Raw genomic sequence first — 27,446 nt, forward strand, 5'->3', positions numbered from 1 at the left:
GCTGCGGGGGGATGCTGTAAGTGTTTTACTACCCAATCATATCTTTTAGTTATACTCATTTATTTAGAATGGAGTAGGTCAGTGGTGCATTAAGTAACTACCTTATATCTATATGTACAGGTTGCTTAGAAACTGGTATAAGAGCTTTAAAGTGGTGAATGTATAACTCATTCGTTAGTAAAAAGCTAGAAAGCTCTTACACCTATTTACAATCCCCCTTTATAAAGTGATTATTCTTAAATGTGTCCCGTTAATGTATTTTCAGGGCAGAATAATAAAATCGATCAGTACAAACCCTACAGGGATAGAAAGTAAACAACAATTAATTTTAATAGTAATCCGAATTTTGAAAAGGCTTTTTCTACTACACTAACATTACACTTTTTAATATTTCTGAATCGGTTTTGGGTAGGGTTAATTAGCTGCAAAGGATGTATACATTTACCTATTTAAGGCTTTTCTACTTATAACTGATCATTTCTGTATTCGGTGTTTTAAAAATAAACAGATATGGGACTCATCTTTAAGGAGTAGATATGGATATCTTTATGTGTAAAGTAAGTCCTGTACCTGTATTCGATTATCAGTCTGACTTGGTCTCGCGTGCCACGAACATTATCAGTGTAAACATCGCAGTGTCGTTTGTGTATATTGTTAAAATGGAACACGCTATACATGAGTTACTTTAGATTATCATTTGTGTATGTTTCATTATGTGGGAGACTTCAGACCTATATACTGACTCATCATTATATATCTGGAACTAATAAGCTAAATAACAAGAATTTTGTTTACTACGTAAAGATCAGCTAAGAACAGACTTTACGAAATCTGAACCGAAATGAGCGTTAAGATCTCCATGTTCATGAAGGTTGTGATGTTGGCGAGGAAGAGTCCAATTTGATAGGGATTAAAACGAGACTTTTTATTGAGTTCTCTACTAATGGCATCTGTAGCTTTCACGTGAGAACGTTTCGTATTATTGGCCACTATGACCACAAACTATTGTGTAGAGTTGGGCCTATAAATCGAACACCGATTTGAGTAAGGATGCCATTAGTGATATAATCACCATGGTGTTTGGATTTCATAATTTCAAATAGTACACTTTGTGAATAGTGCACTACTGTGAATAGTACACTACTGTGAACAGTACACTATTGTGAATAGTACACTACTGTGAATAGTACACTACTGTGAATAGTACACTACTGTGAATAGTACACTACTGTGAACAGTACACTATTGTGAATATTACACTACTGTGAACAGTACACTATTGTGAATATTGTGAATAGTACACTACTGTGAATAGTACACTATTGTGAATAGTACACTACTATGAATACACTACTGTGAATCTTACATTGTTCTAAATAATTTTCGTAAAATTATTTTATGTATAGCTCATCTATTACCTGCTTTTATTTTCTTCGCCGTAGAAGTAGGAATACATTAATTCACGGAAAATCTCTTACCAGTTTCTGGTTTGAAATTCTTTTCTTCTTAACGCGCTCACAAAGAACTCTTTTTGTGATCATTTTCACAAATATCATTAGTAGTGTATTGAGAGCAATTCCCAGTCATGTTTTCCATATCTTTAAAGAGCTACTCCATATAGTAGATGCATATGTTATTCCCGATGTACAGGTGGAAAGGAGTGTGTACTTATAACAGATACGTGGCATCTGCAGCTTAACTTGAAAAGGATTATCCAATCGGAGCGAGCGCAGAACAATGCGGCGCATGGAGCGGCAGATATGAGATAATAAATTATACGAACGAACCAGATAAAGATGAGTAATGGAGGGCTTAAGACAACATTACCTGCAATCGAGTCCTCTGTCTGCCGCGCTAATTTATGACGCCCGTACTCGCAAACTGCTTGAATTACGGCGCCGCGCCAACGGACCGACTCATAAAAAAGTTAAAGTAACCTACGCGAGTGTAAATATTCGTCGCGTGGCGCGCCGCGCTATCTGTTATATTTCCGTGTCGCTACCCTACTTTTCCTTGAGTTCCAGACCACTACGGTCCGCTCCGGTCAGTTCGGTACCGTTCATCTCCGGATCACTATGCCGTGTTATATCCCGTTATTCCTAGGCTATTCACTAATAAGAAAAAAAGTACAATCTATTTGCTAAACGTCATAACAAAATTGAGAAATATTTGAATAATAAACAATATTGGAGACATTCGGTTCCGCTTTATTTACATTCGGGAAATACAACTTGTTGTGATGAAAATCCGTGTAATGCTCTTGGCTTTTTGAAAACAGCAAGTGTCGAGTTTCTTCCTGCTTCTTCTTCGCTCATTTCTATCTTCGGAACTGGATTAATTATCTGTTTTATATGTGTGTGTGTGTGTTTGTGTGTGTATGTTTGTTGAAATATAAACACTAAATATGTGAAGCTTGGCAGAAATATAAGCTGTTGATAACATGATTGTAAGTCTATCGGCGTCTGGTCGCCACTTGAGAACCTTTCGGCAGCAACGGCTATTGGTTGCACGAGCACTCCTGATCTTAGTTCTTCTGCGGATCCTCTCGTTTCTATTTCAACCTTGTAGCTAAACTCTGAACATAGTCTTTCATTACTCTAAGGGTGACCTTAGGCCTTCCTATGAGGTCCGGCGGAAGTGACCAGGTCTCGGATCTGTATATCATCACCAGCAACATACATGGTCAAAGACCATCATTGCGGTATTTTGAAAGAGAAGAGGTGTAGGAGATTCCCGAACGCTGCCCATCCGATTTGGATTCGGCGAGTGATCTCTTTCTTGAAGTCGGATTTAACAAGCTGGATGGTTTGTTGCAGGTATATATAGTCTACAACTTCGAGCGTAGGACCTCCGATAACTACTCGAATAGGCGCGACATATATATTAGACATCATTATAGATCAATGGGTAGACCATCAAGATGAACACTTGAAAGTAATATCACCGTAAAACGTATATTTCCTCGTTACGGTGTAAAGTATCTTAGTCGAAATTAAACAAGCGTCTACGAGTGTTTCGTTGTCGCAACAATGAGGGCAGTGCATCGATGCGTTAACCCCAGGATTGGTTTCCGGTCGGCTGGCGCCGCACTGCCCGCCCACGCAGCCGCTGCCTGCCTACGAACAGATGAATCTTTGCTTAGTTGAACACCTCTCTCTTGGGCGTCAGTTGTTACAACCTGCTACCGAAGGCTGTTAGTACATACACACAAGATTTTTAGATATAGAATCGTAAAAGCTTTTAAGGAGTGGATGTATAGCTATTTTTGAAAATGAATGGTTTCAAAAATAATAAATACCGTATGATAATACACTAAGAAAAATCGTATTAAATGTATAAAAAACAATAACTGTTTTCTATAGATATTTCAATACAATAATAATTAATATAACTTATTTCTGAGTCAGTACTTTATGCAAGGAGATGGAAAACAGGTATAAAAGTTTTAAAGATATTTAGTACCGATATAGCTGTACATTCACACCTTTTTTGATTTTAGATCTATTTATATATGTTTCGTGTTTTAAGATCTTTTACTATGTGCCTGTCGCTTGAATTTAATACCTACCTGCTATTTTATTATTAGCGGACAAATGAGCGCCTTTAAAGCTCTTGTATCTATAATCAATCAGTGATATATTTTTTAACCGCTTACAAGTCCGTCTCTGGCGACCAACTCGCATGTTGGAAAGCAATAATGTTGTCGAAGATAAAGCACATAAACTCAGTAACTTCTTGTTCACTCTAACCTTGAAAAGCCCCGGGTTATATTTCTCAGAAGATAAGGAAGCTGATATAGTATACTTCAACTATGCGGCTCAGAAACAATATATACAAGATTCGATACATAAGATATTATGGACATCGTCCCAGTATTGCCTCGTCAATCAGGTCGTCTCGTTGGGGCAGAAAGGTTCTCGAGTGATGACCACAAGCCGGTGGATACTGTACGGGTAGTTCCTCTTCTCGGAAGTCACTGGAAGAAGCACCGGTCATCGTGACGATCTTCGAGGGAGGCCTCGTGGTAGGTGTTTTTCAGCTGAAAAGGAGAAAAAGATGATGGTGAAATTGTAACTGTTTGCTGACGGCGTAGTGCTGTACGGACGTATTCTGGTGGTGATCTCTTCTACCAAAGCGCAGACACGAGTAGATTTAAGTAGGATATCATACCCGTGGACGGTATCCACGCGTACTCTCTCGCAGATACGGTACCTTGTTACACGGTATAGTTAGTTGTTGAATTAATTAATTTTAGTTTGTATTTAACCAGTGTTAATAATGCATTTCTTTCCTGTATGTTCCTGCGAGTTTCTTTTGGTAGCTAGCCTAGCGTGTACAATCCCCACACCTCACACTACAGTCCACTAAATATTAAAGTGAAGGGTTCTGCAGAATACGGCGAAGGGCGCAATAAGTATTATAATTTGTAATTGGCAGAAACTAATGTTGTGCATGTCTATTAAAATATAAAACTATTATGTTAACAAGGGCTTAGAATATTGTTAATTATAAGTATTTACATTGTTGACATTTGTAAATAAATTAATAAATTTCACCTACTTACTTCAGTTCACAACCGTTGCTTGAAGTTTTATAAGTAATAATATATAAACGAAAGAATATGACGCTAAGGAAACCTATTCAGATATTGAATTACTCAATACAGAACCGTCTGTCCAATTTTACGATGTATCTTGGAATAGGCCAGTTAGTAATGGTCAATGAAACTTTAACCGGTATATATATATATAGGATATCTTCTTCTACTTCGATTTAATGAAACCAAGATAATTAATGTACACTTGTACAACGCTATATGCAGTATAAGTTACATAGATGCACAAGAAAATCGAATAAATCAATATTCCCAAGAACGGGTCGTGTGTCTTCAAGAAGCGCGCGAAAAAGAGTGGAGTCGAATATTAAACGTATTTATTAAATTGGAGAGAAATTCGCCATATATTTAAAAGAAGGATTTAAAATCTGTTTACGGATGAATCGTCCTGATGATGGACTAGAAGTAGACGCCAGAGTGGATGAGAGAATAGGGTAAAGGCTGTGATCGCTATGGTCCAACCATATGTATAAAGAAGTGGGTGTTAAATGCACCTACAGTGGCGCCACTGTCTATGTTGTATGCATAAATGATTGTCAATAGATAAAACTAGAGCACGGCTCAACGAACATCGTCCATTTGCCGCGGCGCTGTAACGAACTTTTGCGGGCGCGCGCCGACCGCGGGAGTGAATTATTTGGTCCGCGGCCGGCGCGCTGCGTATCGCCTGCGGTCGGACTGCGTTGTATTGTTTTAATTACAGTTCTAAAATCCAATTCCGCGGTTTGCACCTAAAAATGATAGAGACGATGAATATCAAAAGTTTCATTTGTGTGCGATTCGTACGTAAGGCAATGTTCATTTTGTGTACGTAAAAAAGTAACGTCTATGTACGTAATCGCGTGCGTGTGTGTGTTAAGCCTATCTATGTACATATATTTATACAGTTACTAGCTGATCCCGCAAACGTTGTTTTGCAAAAAAAATTAAACTTTTTATTTAACAAATAAAAATAAGGGTTGATCGTAGAGGGGTGAAAATTTAGTGTTGTATGTATTTTTGTATGCTGTATCATAATAAAATAAAAACCAAAAAAAATGTCTAAAAATAAAAAAAAAATAATTTAGGGGTGGACCACCCTTAACACTTAATAGATAGTAGCCGATTCTCAGACCTACTGAATACGCATATAAAATTTGGTAAAAGTCGGTCGAGCCGTTTCAGAGGAGTTCAAGTTCGAACACCGTGACACGAGAATTTTATATATTAGATTTCCTCTTATGTACTGACTCATCACAACACCTCCGGAACCATAAGGCTCATAGACTTGAAATCTTATACAATTGTTATAAGTTCGTGGCAAGTCCCGGAATCCAGGCAGCCAATTCTGATCAAGGCTGATCATCAGGGGTCATCTGGAAATGCATCTACATGCGTCAAAATTATCGGTGCATTAACAATAATGCAGTACACAAAATATGCAAAGCAAATATAGTGCATATACAGATATAATATATACAATGTTAACTGCGATGACTCGCTGCCAGCCGGTCGGAATTAGCTTATCGATACATAGTTCATATATATGTATATTTAACATTATGAGAATAAGAGCTAATACTTTTTATCGGGGAATTTAAAATTCTTCTATTTTTAGTGAGGTACATTATTTGTTTATTTATTATGATAAAGTTCAAATTTTTGTAGCAATACTTTGATACATAGTAACGTATTTTACGGCATCGAACAGATAACAAATAAATTTCCAACCCGATTTTTTCATCATCATTATCATCATTTCAAACAAGACTGACTACTCAACATAGGATCTAGCCTATAGATTTCCTGCTTAATCTGACGACTTTATCAATGTCATTAATACACAGAGATATACATACATATTTAATAATAAATATATTTCTCATGGAGCTTTGTGAACGCTTTTACGACGTGTTGCTGAAACAAATTGATTGCAGCTCGCAGTTTGAAAATAGATCACACACTCGGTGAATTAAATTAACCTTTTGGAAGGCTTTCAGGGGAAACTCGAGCAAGCGCTGGCCCACAAAGCTTGATTGCTAAACCTTTAGGGACAAACTGGCTTAGTGCCCGCACGCCGCGCCTATTAACATGATAATCTATTCGTGTAGGTGTACGTATATGTAATAAGTAATCTATGCTTAGTTTAATTAAGTTATATTGGTGGTTTTAGACTAAACACTATGGTCAACAGTCATTTTATTTAAAAAAATTACACATGTTATTTGCGAGCCTCTCTTCGGTGTGATTGCGTTGATGTCAATTCTTCACTGCCGTTTACATTCACATATGGATCGTATTAGGGACTCCAAGTTATCATGGTGCAAACCTTAGTCTCTAAAACTGACCCTTAATCATAACCCAGTGGGTTAAGCTCAGGATTAAAGACCTATAGGAATATTATACTCACTCTATTAAACTTTATTTCACCTCTTCAAACTTCTGCAGAAGTATAGAGTGTTCAGAAATTAATTCTATAGATCGACGAGGCAATAAAAGGATATGTCATTTATTTGTACTGTACAATTTATGTTTGTGTAAAATTTTTGTAAATTCAAGTTGAAAATCCCGTCAAAAGGATTGTGCGGATCGTCTCGTTTTATCTTTCGCTTACGATGACGTAATTCTCACGTAGCGTCAGCAAAGACATGCAAATGCGAATAAAAATGGTAATATTTCCGTGCATTTATCTACGGCAAGAACCAGGTTCCTTCTTGTAATATGGAAATTTATTGCGAGGGAATCCCGCGCCCGCGCTGCGGTGATAAATGGTTTTCTGCCATTGCTACGAGAGCTCCGACGTAATACCTGTTGGAGCCGAGCGAGCCGGGCGTGCGACTACGAAGCTAACACACACACAACATAGTGCGTTCCTTACCGGTCGACGTCTGTGTGCATCCTATAGTTGAAACTTAAATATTTCACACAAATATATACATGTGAGTATAAATACGAACACACACATCACGCACAGGCGTATTTTGAAATTGAATTAGTAGCTTCATAGCAGTTGCCGTTTTATGAATCTGTATTTATTTATACAGGGTGATTGCTTATATATGAGAAAGAAAGAGAAAAGAAGACGTGAAAGTATAGCTCATTTGTCAGCAAAATCGTTAAAGCTTTTAAATCTATTTATAGTTGTTGTCTGTGATTGCTTATGTATGAGAAAGAAAGAGAGAAGAAGAAGAGAAAGTATAGCTCATTTGTCAGCATAAGCTTTTAAATCTATTTATAATTATTTTGTACAAAGAGATCGCTCTAAAATATGATATATTAACGTGTTTTATCTATCGTAATGTGACTGGCCAATAATATTGTAGTATAATATGAAGGGACAGATAATAAACAATAATTATTTTCTGTGTGTATTAATCCCAGTTTTTAAAACGCTTTTCGCGCTATGTTATTTTGTTGTTAATTATTTCTGAAACTTATTTTTGAATTTCTCTTGAATTTCTATACTTTTATGACATAAAACTAATCACTCTGTATATCTATACAAATAAATAAAATTGAAGTGTCTGTTTGTAATATTAAAATGTCCGCGTTTATTACATTTATGTGAACACGTAAAAGGTACATATACCAAAGTTAAAAAGTCTTTAAAAAAATTTCTATCTTTCTGTATGTTTTTTTTTGGTTAATGGCTGGACCCATCTTGACAGGTCTTCATTGGCAGGTAACTGATGTGATAAGGAGTAACATAGGCAACTTTTATTTTTGAAAAAAATTTTTATGAAAAAAGTAAACTGTATAAACTATATTCTTATGTAAACACGTAAGAACACGTAAGAAAAACACGTAGATGATATAATTCGCGTGATCACAGAGCTCCAAGATCATAAAGTAATGATATTTGTTAGTTATTTTTAACTCTACTTTGCAAATCTTGTCTAGTATGAGTCATTACTTTTATTAAAGCACCTGCTTCTAGATTCTCAGACAATCTTTATAAGTCTTCGGAAGACGATGGATGCCAGCTGCTTCCTATCTGATCTGTTGGATATCAGATCGCCTATCTCCAGCAGTGGACGTTCTGTTAGCCATAATGATGATGAATAATACGTATCATCATATATCTTAAAGTATCAGCCAAATATCATTGACGAATATAAAGCTCAACGAATCCGCTGGCTTGGTCACTTGGAGCGAATGGGATCGGATCGGAGCGTGAAGGTAGCGTACCTGGAAAAACCGAGGGGTCGAAGACCAGTGGGTAGACCCAGGTATCGCTGGATCGATCGCGTTGAGGCAGACTTGCGCGAATTGAATGTCAGCCAATGGCAGACGATGGCGCAAGATAGAGGAAAGTGGAAGTCTCTCGCTTCGGAGGCTAAGACCCACTTTGGGTCACTGAGCTAGCGGAGTAGTAGTATATATCTTAAAGCAAACGTAAATACGATGTGAAGTACTGAATTATAGTAGACAATTAACTTCTCTGATCTTCAGATGACTTAATAAAAAAATGTTAACAATCTTGAAGTACCTAGTTAGTTTGAGGCGTAAGTGTTTACTGCACAACTGCGTTCAAGTTAATATTCAGCTTCAACGCGCACTTAAGAAGCGCCGCCCGGGTCAAGCGCTGCTGAATTATTTATCCGGGGCGAGATGTTGGCGCTCGTAATCACACCGGGGATACACCACCCACGCCCGCCGCGGAAGTGTTCACCCCCCGGGCTGCACACGCGGATGTGTTCACATGGGACAATAAGTTGTAGTGCTGATTAATCTATGCGATGGGATAAAACTGTGATAGAGAATAATTATAGGATAAGTAATAATAATGTAAAATAAAAATGTACAATAAAAAAAATAATGTAAAATAATAAAAAAAAATGTAATAACAAAAGAGGAAAGAATGAAAGATTGAACAGAGCAAAAGAGAAAGATAGAAGAACTTTAGCATGAAAGATAGATAATAGTCCGAAAGAGACAATAAAGTACGAAAGAAGAGAAAGAAAATAAAAAACTATGTGAAAAAATAAATTGCAAATAAAGTCCCTGTCCCACCATAAATAGGGGTACGAGAGGCCCCCGATAGCGGGGGTCATTATAAAAAAAAATCTATGCGATGGGATCCTAGAAATATTTCTTTTTGCCTTTCATAGTGAGCGACACGACGATTACAGTAAACGTCAAGCCATCTGTTTTCAAATATCTCTTGTTAGTCTTGTTACTCGAGTACTTCCCCATCTTACCGATAAAGAGAATGCTAGTCACCTTTATATATGGGCGGCAGAACGGTGGTGAAAGACAAACATCAAACCGTCTGTTCTTAAATATCACGTGTGCGTCATGTCATTTGCAAAATCAAGTGACTAGGAACATAAATTTAATTATATCCAAAGATACTAACTCAATAACATACTCTGAGAGAATTATAATCAGGAACCATGTCGTTTGGCTCCAACATTGTTGACTATTCAGATCACATTTGTGGTTGAAGTGGCAGTAAGCAGGCTTATTATATCTTAGGACGACCACCCACAAGATAATCTTGTTAAGATTTTTGGAAAAAGCTAAAAGCATGTTGCTTTTTATTGGTCTTATGAGAAACATATAGAAGTGATATATATCCAGCAGTGGATCCACTACAATATGCTACCATTTCTTATCAAAAAATTTTCACTCCTATCTTAATAAATTTGGGTTGAATATCGTTTGCATATATACTTTAAATTAAGTCACAAATGACTCCAACCATTAAGTTCTGATTGCTCTGCTTTAAATAGAAACGAAACCTTTGATAGACGCAGAAATAAAATTTGAAGGACGTTTCAAACTTATCAGACGTTGGACTCTATTATTTTAGGGACAGATGTGGGCGTCGTAATGGGTTTAAGGAGTCTTGGTTAACAGAGAGAACAGAGAAGGAGAACATCGCCTCACTTGCGAGTAAAGAGGAGTGAGAGTTTTTGGAGTTATGCAAAAATGTAATAAATAAATAATTAATATAAAAAATAAAAATCCTTTTATCTCTAGACAGAAGTTAAACATGACTTAGTAAAAAGTAGGAGTAACTTAAAAAACAAAACATAAAAAGATAAAAAAATTATAAAATTAAAAAGTGACTACAATCTTCGGTATGATTTTTATTAACCTACTTCTAGATCCACCCTGCAGGTGAAGGCCTCTTCCAAAGATGCCCAATCCTACCTAGATTTGGCTTTTTGAAACCAATCTGCACTGGTGACTTTAATTACATCGTTTTCCCTTCTTACGCAGGGTCTTCCTCTCTTTTTTTGCCAAGTCTTTTGCAAAAAGGCAGTAAGAAACAGTAAAAAGCAATAAATTAATAAATAAAAGGAATTTTTGATTTCAAATTGAAAAGCTGCCGCGTAGCAGTCAAACGGTTTAACTAAATAAACTGTGCCGCTGAGTATCTTTTGCCTATTTTTCTCAGGTCGTTTATCATCCGAACAGGTGTATGTGCAAGTGGTATTTGCAAGTCCCGCGGGTCCAGGCCTGTGGGCGCAGAAGGCATCTAACCCTATACCATCTTGTAAGCTAACATAGCTGGAGGACCCGGAAGAGTTTCGACTCAGACCGTTTGCTCCTTGATTGGACAAGTCCAGATCGTAAAAATCGATGAGAAATTCTTGGATATAGTGTTGTGTAGCATCTAATATGGTCAAGAATCGGGAGTCAAACTGTTTCATCTAGATAAAAACAAAATATACGGGCCAAGCCTTCAGAAAATAGGTCTCATTAACTTTGTATTCCATAGCGAGGGCTTCCGCTTTTAACATCCAATATATATGCAGAGGTCTCATTCATAAGTCTGCGATAGTCTAAGGTCTATTCATGTCATGAAATTAAGGTCAATTTTACATTCTATTATATACAGGCTGGTTGGTCATAGGTTTAAATATTTTAAACAAGTAAATATGTAGATCTTTTGCTAAATAAATTAATTATTGTGTAATATTACCCTGCATACTTTGTACTACCAGAAGTTATTGGTCAATCGTATTTTAATAGAAATATTTTATATATAATAGTGCACTTTGTATAAATTGCTACTATCATTTGATTTTTGCAATGTTTTTAATAGTGAAAAATAATTATTAAATTAATTTCATTTTTAATTTATATCTAAAAGCTTAAATGAAACCTGCAAGAGAATCAAGGTCACCGATGTAGCTCGAAGAATTGCGAGTGACGACCATGATCCAGTAGATGCTACATGGCCACCCCTTGGTAGACAAGGTAGACAAGAAAGTCTCAGGAGTCGGGCAGCGTCGACCAGAGCAGACCGGTCGTCGTGGCGATCTTTGAGGCAGGCGTATTACACAAGGCCTTACATTGAGCGTCTACCGGCTGAAAAGAAGAAGAAACAAATCTTACTTTCAGAGCTTATATTGTAAATATTATGTTATATATATGTTATATAATATATTTTCTTTTGGGTAAATGTTTTTGTAATTATCTGTTGCTGTATTTAATTACAATGACGGTACTCATGGCCCTTGTTGTTATATCACATTTTATGCTTAATTATTAAAACAGCGATGTCAAAGTGAAGGTAAAATAAATAAGCACTATATGCACTTACATGACTTACTCGTGTGCAGTAAAAACTCAACGACCTCACTCAACGTCGAGGGGGATGTAGGTTAGCTGTTTCCTTTGTCAGTGTAGTCGCTTTACTTTTTGTTAAAAAAACATACAGTTGGTATTTAAACTGGCGTAGCTATTGTGTTAATTGTACTGAATCATTGGGAAGTACACTACTTTTCCCGATGCTTATAGATAGAAAGATAAAAATGCGTTTACATGCAAGTGATTTTTCGACACAGTTAACGTCTTTCAAAGAGACTTATGCCTCGCAGTGGGCATTTATTAGCTGACATAACCTTAATGATAGTCAGGGTTTGAGCACGGTATTATTCTACCTTTTTACCCTAATACTTTCCCAGGCTGTATAGAATAGTTTTTGTCACTTAAAAATCTTTTTATAATTGTCTCATTTTTTTTGGAATATTTATTCTAATGTATTCATTTATTGAATAACAGTTTTGGGACATTATATTTTTATTTATATGACGTATTAAGAGCCTTACATCACCTCTAGTCACAGATAAGACTGTCATATGTTTGTTATAAATTTGTTTTATTTTGTGAGTAAAGTTTTTCGTAGAAATTATTGCGTTCACGCTTTGTATTGCTGGCTGCTACGGCCACAATACTTTTATGTTTAATCATTTTAGTGCGTTCGATTTCAAATTCGAACGTCGATTTGAATTCGGACGCCATCGATAATGTGTTGCTGTCGTTGTGTTAGGGTCGTGTTATTTTTATTATTAAATATAACATTTAGCGATAGATAAAACATGCCGCTACTGATCGACGAGAGTTTTTACAGTTGTTTAGATGTTTGAACCGATGTTATGAAACTTTTTTGGTATCGTGTGCTGAAAAATTTTTGTACATAATATTTTTTATATACCCAAAAATAAAAGACCGATGGGAACAAATGGCGAATTCTATGAACGAGTCAGTCGGGGCTGATGGCTTGCAAATGGTGCAGGTGGGGTAATTAAGACAATAAGTTATGCCGGCTCTACTGTGCGTCCCTCGCTTTATTGCACCTTTTTCTACAGCTGGTAGAAAGCTCGTCCTTCAGGTGACTTCATTGTTTCTTTAACTTGCCTCCAGTGTCTAACCTTCTAGAAATTATCAGCTAGTGATACATATGCAGCGCTCTAGAGGAAGGCGGAGAGTTTATTGTTTGACGCAACATCAACAATAGGAGGCGATAACCAGGGATAGTGGACAAAAAACCGGTTATCTTAGTGAATCAGTGTTCATATAGTTACAGTCCAGTGTACGGGTAGTAACGGAAATATTGTATGGATAATTAGATCAAGTAAGAAAGGGACCAATATTTAGCCACTTCCGCACATGCAGTGGTAGTCGTGCAATAAAGTGCACCGCCCGCCAGTCCGCTGATAAATGCGTATACGGCAAACAATGCGAATCACACAGCCGCCACCGCTAAATTACTCACTATAATTAGACTAGATTATTAGATCAAACTCATCGCTTGAGTACTCGATACCTATTCTGATTCATAACGATATAAATTAATTAATAAATGATTCTGTTTAGTTTTTTTTTCATAACTGTGTGTCTGCGAGCTGCAGAATAATTTCGGTCTGAAGCAGTCAAAAGAATGATCTAAAGTTACAATTTGTCGTCTATATCGAATTTGTCTCGCGGCCGCGATTATCCACGTGACACGTTAAGTCGGCTAACTTAGTTCCAAAGTTACATAAGCAAAACGTACGAGCCCCGAGGGGCGTCTCTAATATTTTACTTGACAGATATGTTCCCAACAACTTATCATGTCAACGTAGACGCCGAAATTTGTCTTTGTACTGAAACGTTAATCTTCAGGCGGGGCGAATTTATGAAAGTAAATTTACGAATATACTATTTCTGTTTGTGCTCGAGATTGGATTATTTATGTTTTGTTTTAACTTATTTAAATACTAAGGAAACCACACGTACGGTTTTGCTTGGACTATGTAAATTGTTCTGTGTGGTGATAATCCCATAGACGTTCAAGCTACTAATATTGATCCAATAAATCCGAGAAAGGTTGTCTACACCTTTCCACAAATTCTTTTTCTGAGAAACCATTATAATTCATAGAAAGGGCCCAGAAGAGTGTCAATTCTGCCAAAACAGTCAGCTGAATGTCATGACAACCACCCCTCGTCTCCTCAGTCTATAGCCAAGCTTTTTAGGAATATGACAGCTAGAATGGGATTCATATTTACTAACATAGTGTAGGGATCTTCATCATCCACTAAGGAAAACAACGAGTGGTCTGTAAAATATGATTCAACGTAGTTGGTAAAACGGGGGTTTTTTTATTTTATTATGATGTTATTTTTGGGCTTCTCTTTTTCTCTTATCATAGCTGGGACAGGGAGGTTACAATCGCTAAATATTTTTTCGTTAGTTCTTTATTTCACATTCTCCTCATTTTTTCACCATTTCTTCTATACTTAGTTTTATCCTCCTCATCTGCTTACTTCTTTCATACATATGCTATTCTGTGCATTGCCTACCTTCTGTTTTCTTTCCCAGGCACGATTGGTTTTACAGTATCACAATTTATGACTGATTTTTGTTTTAATTAACATTTCTAATTTTTGACTAGCGCCTAGCGCTTGGAAAAGTTAGACCTCGTCTCAAGCAAGAGTCCATTTCTTTTAATCCAAGCCTCTATGACAATTTAAGACCGGTAAAATAGATTGTGAAAAGAAAAGTGAAACGAATTTACAAAAACTTTATGCATGTAATTACATACCTTGCAATATGCCTTGATGTTTTCTTAAGAAAAAATGCGAAAAAAATAAACAGTAGAAGAAGCATGGGAAAAAATAATGATCGTTTCATTATTTGGTTGGACATGCCATTAAAATACAGGAACGATTCGTGAATAGAATTAGAGTTATCCTCCTTTATCATAAAAACGCATCAACGCACCTCACCAAACGAACAACAGAGAGCTAGAAGATTGTAAGCGTAAAATTATTGGGTGAGTTCCGATACTGCACCTTGCCTCTTTCGTTTATTACTATAAATAAAAGAAAAACCTTTTAAAATACGATTTTACGATATAAAAAACGCAATGGCTTCGCTTGAAAATGCCGTGAAAAAGCCTCACAGGCACGAGTGAGGTGCGTTGTTTCTTATAATAATTTCAGGATGCAACGGCGCATAGATTGTCAAGGAGATTATATTAAAGAACCAAAAAAATGAATTATAAATTAATATTTCGTTTAAATATTGATGTTACATAATTATTTAGTATTACCTGTCGTATTTAACTATAACGTAGGTAATGTAACGAATGTGGTTGTATTTTAAAAGTGCAAAACTTTTCACCTAATCTCTCTTTCCAGGCTAGTGTCAATACTTTTTGTGTATTTAAAAGAATTTGACAAGAGTCCCGCATAAATCCTCTCCGCTCGAAGACTTTAGCAGTCCCTGAGAAGAGTTTAAAACCTTTAACGGATTTTAATACTGTCCCATCTATTCCCGTCGCGCGGGGGCTTATCTCCCAAGTTTGTAGTTTCTCAAAGTGCGACGTCAATGCTCGGGGTAGTTTTGCACAAGCAAATGGATCTGAAATTTTAACTTCGTTCGACACCTGCCGCCGTAAGGCAACTTAACTAAGATTTATGATCGTTGCACTGAACACCTTATAATTAAGCTTGAAAATTCTGTGGTAATTTTTATCTTATCGCTTGTTTATTGCAATAATTAAAGCATTTCTGTTGGAAATTAGCCAAATTTTGATTTCAACATGTTAAGCTGGTTTAACATATCTTTGGGCTCCATAAAGTTAGCAACTTATTGGTACATAACTGTCATGTAATGGTTCGTGAATTAACACATGAATTTTAAAAAAAAAGTTTCTCAAACAAAATGATTGTAGGCTATATGTCGCTTTTAACTCGTCCTATTTGAAATATATAAAGAAGGCTTTTTTGGTAATGTGATTATATTTGCGGTGGAATGCTTTTACTTACTTTTTAAATGGAAGGTGTACAATAGGTTTTTACTTTTTGTATAAGATCAAAACTCGCTTTGTTTTTGGTTTTGATTGACTTCAAGTTATTTATAAGTGTGAGTGTGTAATTTAGTTTGTGTATTGTTTTGGTACAGCGCAAGACTTGAAATATCATGATATTGCATTTCTTCTCCTTTTCAGATAGATAGACACTTACTCCAAGGTATAGGTCTTCGTCTTAAATCGCCACGAAGATAAGTTGTCATCATCCGGCGATTACCAGAAATCTAAAATATGTCGTCAGTACACGCAGTGCAGGTTTATACATGCTATATTTTCCGGCACTTGGTCATCATTTTGGAACCTTTCGATACCGATGATAATCGATTATACAAGCGATATCTCCTGTCTACTAGCATTCCAGACGAGTAATTATTTCGCTAAGTTGGTGACCTCGGTTCTTCTACGGATCTCCTTCATTATTGATTCGATTTCCCAGCAGAGCTTCGAACATAGTTTTTCTTCTTTACATCTGACCGCGAGTTTCTTATAAAGCTCATAGTAAGAGACCAAGTCACATATCCGTGAGTTAACACCGGCAACGCACATTCGTCAAAGACCTTTATTTTTTTGATTTCGCGGTATTTCGATGTCAAGACGATGTTTCGAAGTTCGAAAGCTGCTTAACAAGCCGGACGGTTTGTTCCAGGTGTATATATTCGTCTACAACTTCGAGCGTAGCACCTCCGACAACTATATGAATATGCATGACATGTACATTAGGCATCAACTTCGTCTTGTCAATATTTATTTTAGGACCTACTTGTCCGGAGGCTCTACTGAGATCATCAAGCATAAGGCGATTAACCAAAGGTAATACTAGTATCCGTGGTTTATTTAATGGAATCAGGCGTTACCTCGCGGAAGTCCATCCTAAGTAAGAAAAGGACCAATATTTAGCCACTTCCGCGCATGCAGTGGTAGTCGTGCAATAAAATGCACCGCCCGCCAGACCGCTGATAAATGCGTATGCGGCAAAAAATGCGAATCACACAACCGCCACCGCCAAATCATCCAACACGTGTTTCACCCCTCCACGGGGCAACTTCAGGAGATATGTTTAACCGATTAGTGCCAAACACAGAGACACACACTGTGTTTGGCACTAATAAACCATTGCATGTGCGGAAGTGGCTAAATATTGGTCCTTTTCTTAATTAATCCGTGGTTTATCTTGATCTACGTCAAATATTTGAAACCTTGTGTTTTTTTTTATTAATTTATAGTTTCTAAGAGAAAAGAAAGGTGTTATTTTTACACAATGCAATTAATTAAAATTTTATCTTTACTTTAAAACTTTCCGTGAGAAAAGCAAAGCCTTACTCGGAATAATTTTATGTAGGATAATCATCATCATAACACTAAATAGAGAGCCAATAGACGCCCTCTACAAGGCATAAGCTTGTTCCGAAAATCGTCAAAGTGACCGGTAAGATAATATTTAAACGTATTTTGTATATGGCGAGCATAAGCAAGGAGCGCGCTCCGTAAATGCGGGTAATTTTAACTTGAGATTCTTTTACCTTTTCCACTATTAAAGTAATGCACTCCGGCGCGGAGTCCGGAGCGAAAATTCATATGCAACGCATGAGCCGGGCGGGCGGCGCTCGTTTTATTAAAGCTAATGTATACAGATAAAAGAGTTCGTTAAGTTTTTTCTTATTGACGACGACAGAGACACGGATATTTCATTTAGAAGGACATGAGTTTACACGGATAAAATTGAGTGCCGATTGCTTTGTATTTTCCCATAATTCTCTTCGATATTTTGACTTGGAATTTCTTTAATAATGTATTGTGTGTGTGTGTATATATATATATATATATATATATATATATATATATAGATATATATAGATATTGTTTGACGGCGGAGGGCCGGGTACGTCGCTCGAAAAACCGCCGGCCGAAAGCCTTTGTAGCCGAGATGTTCTAGTGTGTTTTGCACCTGTCGGTAGACGCGGCGACTTTAGGTCCCCTATTAGGTAAACCATCGACATAATCTAGTTCACGAGGTTTTCGGGGCAAGTTTATGAGACAATGAGGTTCTGTTAGCTAAAATGATGATGGTGATGATATAATACACACACACAAGCACACACATACACACACACACGCGCATATGCACACACACACGCATATTGGGGATTTGAAACAAACTATTGTTATTGATAATGTAAGAAAATTTCATAATTAATTCTTTGTATTAGCGGCAGTCTGCACTAACGCACCGATGAATGTGACATGGAATCCCATAAACATTGTCGTGATACATTTAACACTAGTTTCCAAAACCAACAGACGATCTATTCTAAAAGGTAACAATTACCTAAACGTACCGCAATGAGCCGCTAGCGCTGAACGTGTAAGTATCATCTCGCTGCGTGTTAGTAATTCCGCGGGCGATATCGTTTCGGCTCAGCGCGCTATCGGCCGGGCGGCTTATTGAACGATTGTGCCGGAACGCCTCCCGGCTGAGCGAGCCCGCTGTTCACGCAGCCGTATTCCTCTGTGAACCCTCCTTATTTACAAACGACAGCGCTATTAATTAACTGTAGCGGTACACTCGGAGATATCTCTACGTGGTGTATGTGTAATTATTATTTAAATTACTAACCCAAAACTGTTTACACTTATTGGAGAGGCTTTTATATGTATAATAGACTAGTTTCAAGCTTCTTACAATTTCCCTCCGTGTTTCATTTCTCCGCATTTCGTATTTATTACACTTTATATGACCAAAGTATTTGAAATGTAGAATCAAGCAGCTATTGTGTGAGATGGACACAATCAATGTAAATAGTCCTCAAGTTTCAATGTAGTGCATATTTCCAACACCATATGCCTTCGTTAGCGGTTTATTTGACGGCTGGGCACGCCAGTTGCGCCAATAGTACTCCAGGCTTTGGACATCAATTGTGTCATTACTATTCTATCTATATTGAATACATTGTCGATTGCCGCATTACTCATAAATATTTAGTAGTTAAGGAACAATTTATTTATTTATTTAGATGCATTAGAAGTATACACATAAGTACATTTAAAGTTACCATATAAATATTGGTTGTGTTATTTTCCCTTATAGATGACATAATAATAAAAAATTATTATGTACAACATTACAGAAAGAAAGATCAGACCACATAAATAAGAAACAAGATTGAAGAGTAAAGTGATCGCACGTAAGAGGAAACATCTGGCTTACGACTTTGGACACTAAAAGAGTTCTTAATTTGAAAACATTTCCTGCGGCGCGCAATCTTTTTCAAGGCTGTATGTTTAAAAATACTCATAATAAAAATATTTAAAATCGTATTTCACTATTTGTTAAAAGTAGACTCCATCTTCCAGTTATAATAAACAAAAACTTTGCAAAAAATAATAGATCTAATTATTATGTTTTATTTGACCGGAATCTCACAGCTGTCTAAATGGCATTTGAAGATTCCGCGGGTTTAAGGTGGCAGGGCGCACAGGCCGCCCAGCCCAAGATCTCTTTTTAATGTAGCGCAGCAAGAGGACTTCCAGGATAGTCAGCTCGTGCCGCTACATATTACTATTTTAGCGGATTAGGATATTATATGTCAAAAGCAAAATATAGACCTTTAATGGAATCAGACGTTGCCTTGCGGAAGTCCATCCTAAGTAAGAAAAGGACCAATATTTAGCCACTTCCGCACATGCAGTGGTGTGCACTGCACACTGGTGCATGAGTGTTACTACTACACTAATCGATGTAACATAACTCCTGAAGATGCCTCGTGGAGGGGTGAAACACGTGTTGAGTGATTTGACGGTAGCGGTTGTGTGATTCGCATTGTTTGCCGCATACGCATTTATCAGCGGGCTGGCGGGCGGTGCACTTTGTTGTACGACTACCACTACAAGTGCGGAAGCGGCTAAATATTGGTCCTTTTGTTATTTAAAATATAGACCTGTATTTACACTATTTTTTAGTTTTGCAAGGTCACGGTAATTTTGTTCGAATTGATATATTATTCAAAGATTTCATGGGTCAATTTGTAGTTCATATGTAGTTATTTTGGTGTTAAATCTATCGTCAAATTTATAACACCTTCTATGACGTAATGACCGTCGTCTCTATTTTTGATTACTCTGTAAGTCCATCCAATAGATGTCTGGAAGAAATCACCGTTTGTGATAACACCATCGTCAGTACTACTATTTTTACCTCCTATATATTAGATATATTTAAACAGAATAAATAGATTCGCAATTTAAAAAGGTGAACAATAGAAAAGCATTATATTTCTATCTCTCCATGAATTAATTACCACACAAACAATTTGTCATACGCACTCTTTAAAAAACCTAAAAATGTACGGTATATTTCAACGGCGTAATGAATTTCAAGTTGTTTTTTGCAGTTGACACTGTGGGCGATGTTTCTCACAGAGAGACAAACTGCAAAGTGGAGCGCGCGTCGTCACCGCGACTGACGTGAAAGCGAGCTCAGCCGCCGGCCCGCGAGATACAGCCTCTCTTCCTGAGGCGAACAAAGGAAACAAACGCCCTGTAGCGCTTCCACTGAACCGCGCAGCGAAAATATAGCGAACAAACTAGAGATTGTACGCCAGCTTGCTGTCAAATAGATACAAACATTTTAAAATAAATACCAAAATATTAGTAAATGATAACTAAAGGTGGACATTATCTGTAACAAAAATAGAATTATTAATTTATGCGATAGGCCAGTGTTTCCCAAAGTGGAGTCTACATCCCACAGTGGGGCAATTTGATTATTAAGGGAGGCAAATCAAAAGTTGACACGTCTCGAATATAGCCCTCTTGCTCTTATATAAAAATTATATATGTTACATAGCGTGGCGTAAAAATATTAGAAAGGCAAGAGGTGAAGTGTGGGAAGAGAAAAGTTATAAAAATCGCGATAGATGATTTATAAAAAGAGAAAAATCTAAAATCGGCGGCTGAAATAATAAATATCGAGTGTCATGGCAGGTTCTTCTCGATAGAATCAATATTCCGAACCTAACAGTTGTCTGTGTATAAAAACACATATACAGCAATACTTGGATTGTACGAAAGTAACTGTCAAAGCATATTCGAAAGAATAAATACGTTTTTCATTGTTTTATTACATTTTAATTACTTAACCACAAGCCATATCTAGCTATAAAATGAGTTTTTATACGTATTCTTAATGTTATGTATTTGGGATCATTTATGGTAGTTATTTGCAAACGTAATGAGAAGAATATGTGTGTATGTGAGAGAAAGAGAGAGAGAGCGTCTGTGTGTGCTTACAACTCTACCGTGTAAAGGTGGTAGAGGGCTGACCTCCAAGACTGACTAATTAGCAGGAAAAATGAAAAATGAAACCTGGCTGATGATGTATCTCATGGATAAAGGCACTATATCAGCAGATAGACGCTCATTGCATAGATCGTTAAAGATCTTGGGCCGCATTCAGCAATTTCCCTTGACCTTGACTATGACATCGGTCCAACTAGTGGTAAGCCTACATGCTGTGCCTTCCAGCTCTCTTGGAGGAAGTATCCAAGGAGGAAGCCTTTAAGCCTGATGAATTAGCTATTTAATGATATCAGGCGTTAACTCGCGGAAGTCCATCCTAAGTAAGAAAAGGACCAATATTTAGCCACTTCCGCACATGCAGTGATAGAGCACTAAATTTAGTGCCAAACACAGAGACTCTGTGTTTGGCACTAATCGGTGTAACATAACTCCTGAAGATGCCCCGTGGTGGGGTGAAACACGTGTTGAGTAATTTGGCGGTGGCGGTTGTGTGATTCGCATTGATTGCCGCATTTACCAGCGGGCTGGCGGGCGGTGCATTTCATTGCACGACTACCACTGCATGTGCGGAAGTGGTTAAATATTGGTCCTTTTCTTACTCATGAATAAGCGTTTAAGTAGGCACATACAGATTAATATTGAAGGAAATTATTCGAATTTAATGGAAACACTTTCAGCGGAGGCGTTTTACTGAAGTGATTTGTGGTCTACACTAAGCATTAGCGTTCCCCGCGCTCAGGATGAATTCAAATGTGTGGCGGAGCTCTGTTCGCGTCAAGTCTTCTGTTACACGTTTCCATTCAAATACTCGAGAGCACGAAGCTATGCCGTTACATCGTTTAGTATTATTTTATTCATTTATTACATACTCACTTTACACGAGCTTGTATATAAAACGAGATATATTATTGTACAATTAATGTTAGATTTAAAAACTTGCATGATGCGACGCATTTTTAAATCCAACAGACACGTGAAAGACCCTTGCGCCCGTATAGCGCAAGCATTACCTTATTTCAATAGCCCCGGATCACAGTACAATTGTTATTATACTTATCTCAATTTACACTTTTACCTACATTGTCCTCTTAGGTTTATATTGGCTCAAATTAAACCGCGAGATTTCTTTATTGAAAGATAGATAACAGGATTGTGGCGGAAGTCACATAAACTTTTTGGACAAGTTAAAGTGGTAGTAGTTACATAGCGTGCAGGACAGATCGGCAAAAAGATTTTTAGGTCCAGGAGTAAAAACAATGGATCAGCAAAGTTAGCGTAGGCTTTGTTGAGCGAATGTAGACCGCTACCAAGCGGTGTCATTGGAAATTTATGAGGTATGCCTATGTCCGGTATCGAAGTTTCTACGACTGAAATATTCATATTGTAAACAAAATTTTACGATTTCATAGTTTAAAAATACAGCTTGTAGTTGGCCAGCTTGATTATGTGATCAATAACTAATTAATTGCTTTTTGTAAGCTCATAGGCCATATAGGCCATAGGCGACATTTTAATAAGGTTTTATTTATACCAAGCCAATTGAATTGATTGCACATCTAAAGTTATAAATCCGTAATACTATTTGCAAAACAAACACTCTAACAAAAGGCATTTGAAGTTTCTATATTCTCTTCTAGATGGCGCCTAGTAGTCTTTTACATCGCGTTCTAGTTTGTACGCAGTATCATAATTAAGTTAGACAAATAGTGATAGGTATTACTTCACAGGGAGACCAAGCTGAATTATAGGTCCGCCTTAACTTATATCCTCTTCACTTGGACTTTTGAAAAGTTGAATGATTTTCGAATTTTTTTGATTCAATTTGATTTAAAAAACGAAGCACTTATTGAAAAACCTCTCGGCTCTTGACTAGTGGTTTTACGCAAACGATAAATATTGTTTTCGGCTTAAATTGGATGGCACTTATACTATAGTGTGCGCGTACCACTCGAGATATATGTACAGGCAGACGAACGACAAATCGTCTGCACTCAAATGTCTCTTAAGTGTTTTGTTAATCGCGCTCTTCTCTTGTCACCGCTTATAAAACCTAGACAGTGACTACAGTGTGTGCAGAAACGTTCGGTTCCTCCTGAGGTACGTGAGCAGTAAGACAGGGAAGGTAGACAAATGTTATGCCGTCTTCAAGCCGTTCTCAAAAATCTCACGTTCATTTTGCTAATGATTTCTATCCATCTAACTGTGCACGTTCCTCGGGAAGTAAAAGTAGTGTAACGTGTGCTCAAATGTTAGTCGGTTTCTAAAGGTTAGGTTAGGTTAGGTTAGGTTCTTGTGATTAGTACGGAGGAGGTAGACAAAGTCTGTATATTCTCAAGTATTGTGTATGCGTCTAGTCAATCACACCTACCTCCATCTCACCACCTGCATAGGTTAGTCGGACACTATTAGTTGCGCGAATACTGTACGTTGGAAACATTAACAAGTAATTTAACAGCTACCTAAGTTAGTCACATTGCCCTGGTATCCGCGCACCTGGGCGGGCGGGGCTAAAAGCTTCCATTTCCGTCGCAGCAACTTTATAAATCAATTTACTAGTCTCGGCCAGCGGCGAAAGCTTTCCGATATTTCATTGCACCGTCCTATTGATCTACACTAGGTGTGTAAAATTGGGAAAAAATATTAACACTTTCTATGAAATTATTTCACTGTGAGTTGATAAAAATTTAATAATAAGAGTTCATTAAAATAATAATAAAATACCCAAGAATGATAAGGAAATTATGAATAGATAGAAGAAGGAGAATAATCCTTCTATATTCTTCTTCATTTCTTTATTACTCTAACTCAGTTTTTTAATCAATACGTTGGGTGGTTCTGTCTTTCTATTTAATATAAATTTTATGTCTTTTGTATGTATTATGTGAATTAAATATATTGTTATGACTATTAAAAGTAAAGATGGTTTCATTTCGGTCGCCCGTACAAGAAAGTACCATAACATCGCCTAATAACTGAAACAGTTCTCGTAAGAGTTTATATTCTTTCAAAGTGTGCGGCAGTAGATTGCTAGGGCTTATTATATTCTTCGTTATCTTTCCAAAACATTAGCTTGGCGATTACACAGCCTATTTGTAAATCGCTCGCGTGCAAACAGGGTTTGTGTGATGGCAGTAACTGTTTGATGTTACGGTGTATTGTATTATTACCTTCTATTTCTAATATAGCTCTACAATATGTGCACAAAGATATTAGCGATTTTCTCAGGAAGCATGTATGTTGGAAAACTGCAACATAGGCCTGCCCCAAAGATATCTGTGAGGGAATATACCATAATGACCACGCTTGGAAGGCGAGTTGTGGTAGCGTGGTATTATGGTACGTGGAGAACGCTGCTGTTTGTCTAAATTACATCAAATTGTATTCTGGGAATTGTGCCCGCGACTGATGATCGCAAGTCTCAATCCTCTACCGCTACGCTACCCCTGCTCGAAGTGTAAAACGTATGTACGTGGCCACAAATCAGAACAAGAAAGGTATTGTCATTCCTAATACATTCCGTATATTTTGTGAAAAATAAAAGAATTGTGAAAAAAAAAATGTAAAAGAATGAAGGATGAGAAAAATAAATATATGTGAACTTATTTATTTTATTTATTTATTTAATATTCTTTATTGTACACGATAAGATACGTACAATAATATACAGAAAAGTACAATGGGCGGTCTTATCACACAAGGCAATCTCTTACAGACAACCATAGTTAGAAAAAGATAATAGTACTTATAAAGGGTAGTTCACGTGTACGAAAAAATACATATTCACAAACAAATGAACATAAATATACATAAACATACATAGACATACATACTTAAACATACATACATAACTTATTTACACGCATCTGTAATGCATCTGCCCCAAACATGGCAGAGAGGAACGATAGGTCCCCAAAAAAGATAAAAACAAATCCACATGTACTTTGCAATTATTCTAGTATTTATGTTTATTCTTATACATCTAGACAAAATTACATATGTATACATCGCGTATGTATAGTCGTAAATTTTTTTGCTAAATTTTTTCAGTTAATAATAATGCTTTAGACACGTTTACGTATTGTGCTGAAACAGAGTGCGCTACCCTGTGATAAGGTAATCAATGCTCGCAACAATAAAGTCGCTCACAAAGCGTCCCCGGAGCGACGCATTCACAAAGTTTCGCCGAATGTCGCTAAGAGATTAACCAAATTTTCGTCCGTCGATTCCGTTCGCTATATTTGACAGACATATTTCATTCGTCATACAAAGTTCTATAATACTTGTGTAGTTTAGATTAATGTAGGCTCGAAACACGACGCATATATTTTACTTTCATTTCGTATGATTTACGTTTTTGTTATTAAAAACCTATTTATCGTTTTAAATATTTTATTGCAATAAATTCTTCGTACCGCATGTAATCATACCGAACTTACTACACTACTAACAATTTGATATAAAATATAATTAGAATGTGTCTTCTAATTACTGCTTCCATCAACTTGAAATACATGTTTTATCATCATCATGACATCCGAAACACATTTATGCATAAAATACATGTCTACGTGAGTTCGAAACACGTCTTGTTCTAAAAAAAGCCGATAACGAATTCAGCGAAGTTTTTACTGTGCTGGTTGGTATGTTGGCCTACCGATAATAAACTTACATTATATTCACACTATTAATATAAAATAGATATTTGCAATTTTAATGTTACAAATTGCACATCAATACACAGAAAATAGAAAATTGCACGGAATTACTTGCAAAGTAGTGTGTATCAAGTGTAAATATTTTCTTAAGTCGCGGGCCAATAGATTTCAGGCAGTCCGCGGCGGCTGCGAGACGGATGTGCCTTCAGCGCTTATCGGCCAATTTAAATTCCGCCCGCTGTCGCTCGGATTCATTTCAAGGAAATTGTTTAAAGAATTATATCTCTCACGTCCTCCGCTTCACTCAACTTGAACCAAAGTCGATGTTTAATAGATGTATTTAGTATAAAAATTTATATTTTATAACGGAGCAGTGTAATTCACAAAAAAGAGCTGTGCGGGTTATTTCCAACTAGATGTATATATTGTTTATGCGATAAAACTTTAACTCTTCTATAAAAGAATGAAAAACGCTTAAATTTCGCCTTACAAAAGTTAACAAATCCTTCATGGGAGACTGTACTTAAAGGTAAAGTTCCACGAGATATATAAGACTTTTCTTAGTTATAAATCTAAAATTAAATAAATCTTATTAGTACATTATTTATTATATTTACTAAAGCCGTATATTTGGTTTTAATAAAATTTGACTCATCTAGCATTTCATTTTTGATTTGAAAAAAATAATAATTACTAGAAGCAAACTGAAAAATAATTCAGAGATATAAAAACCTGAAAAACACACGTAACAAAGCCGCTATCATCGGGGCGGACCCAAATGTTGATTGGACGTCGTAAGTCCAATTTCGGTCGCTTCCCCGATAGCGGTATCTGTACTTAAAATATATGGTTAATGAAAAGCCGGAGGAAGTGAATCCGTGCGGCGCGTACTAATGCGTTCGCAGATTATCTCCGGGGCGCGGCCGCTGATCACGGCCCGTGCGCACGCCACGCACGTTCCCGATTCGCCGAGGGCCGTAACAAAATCGTTTTGTATCTCGCCAACGGGAAAATCGTTTCGCCCTTGTTTTGTTACAATAAGAGTTCATTTCAGATCACGGGCTCTATTGTGCTTGCAAATGTTATCCAATTGGGGACAAATCTCTTTTCATACTTTATTGACCCTGTATACATTCTTACTGAAGTCGATATTGATTTCATTAACCGCTTAACAAATCTTTTGAAACGCAATTGTGTTAATTTTGGTAGACACTAGATAAAATTTATTTTCTCTGTAACGGCATTTTCCTAAATAAAACTACGAAGGATCCAGACGTTTTGAGATGAAGCAATAAACATTGAGTAA

Source organism: Battus philenor, unplaced genomic scaffold, assembly GCF_028537555.1.
Source record: "Battus philenor isolate CCGP_79_NKW_IND1 unplaced genomic scaffold, ilBatPhil1.0.hap1 SCAF_23, whole genome shotgun sequence".
Lineage (NCBI taxonomy): Eukaryota > Metazoa > Arthropoda > Insecta > Lepidoptera > Papilionidae > Battus > Battus philenor.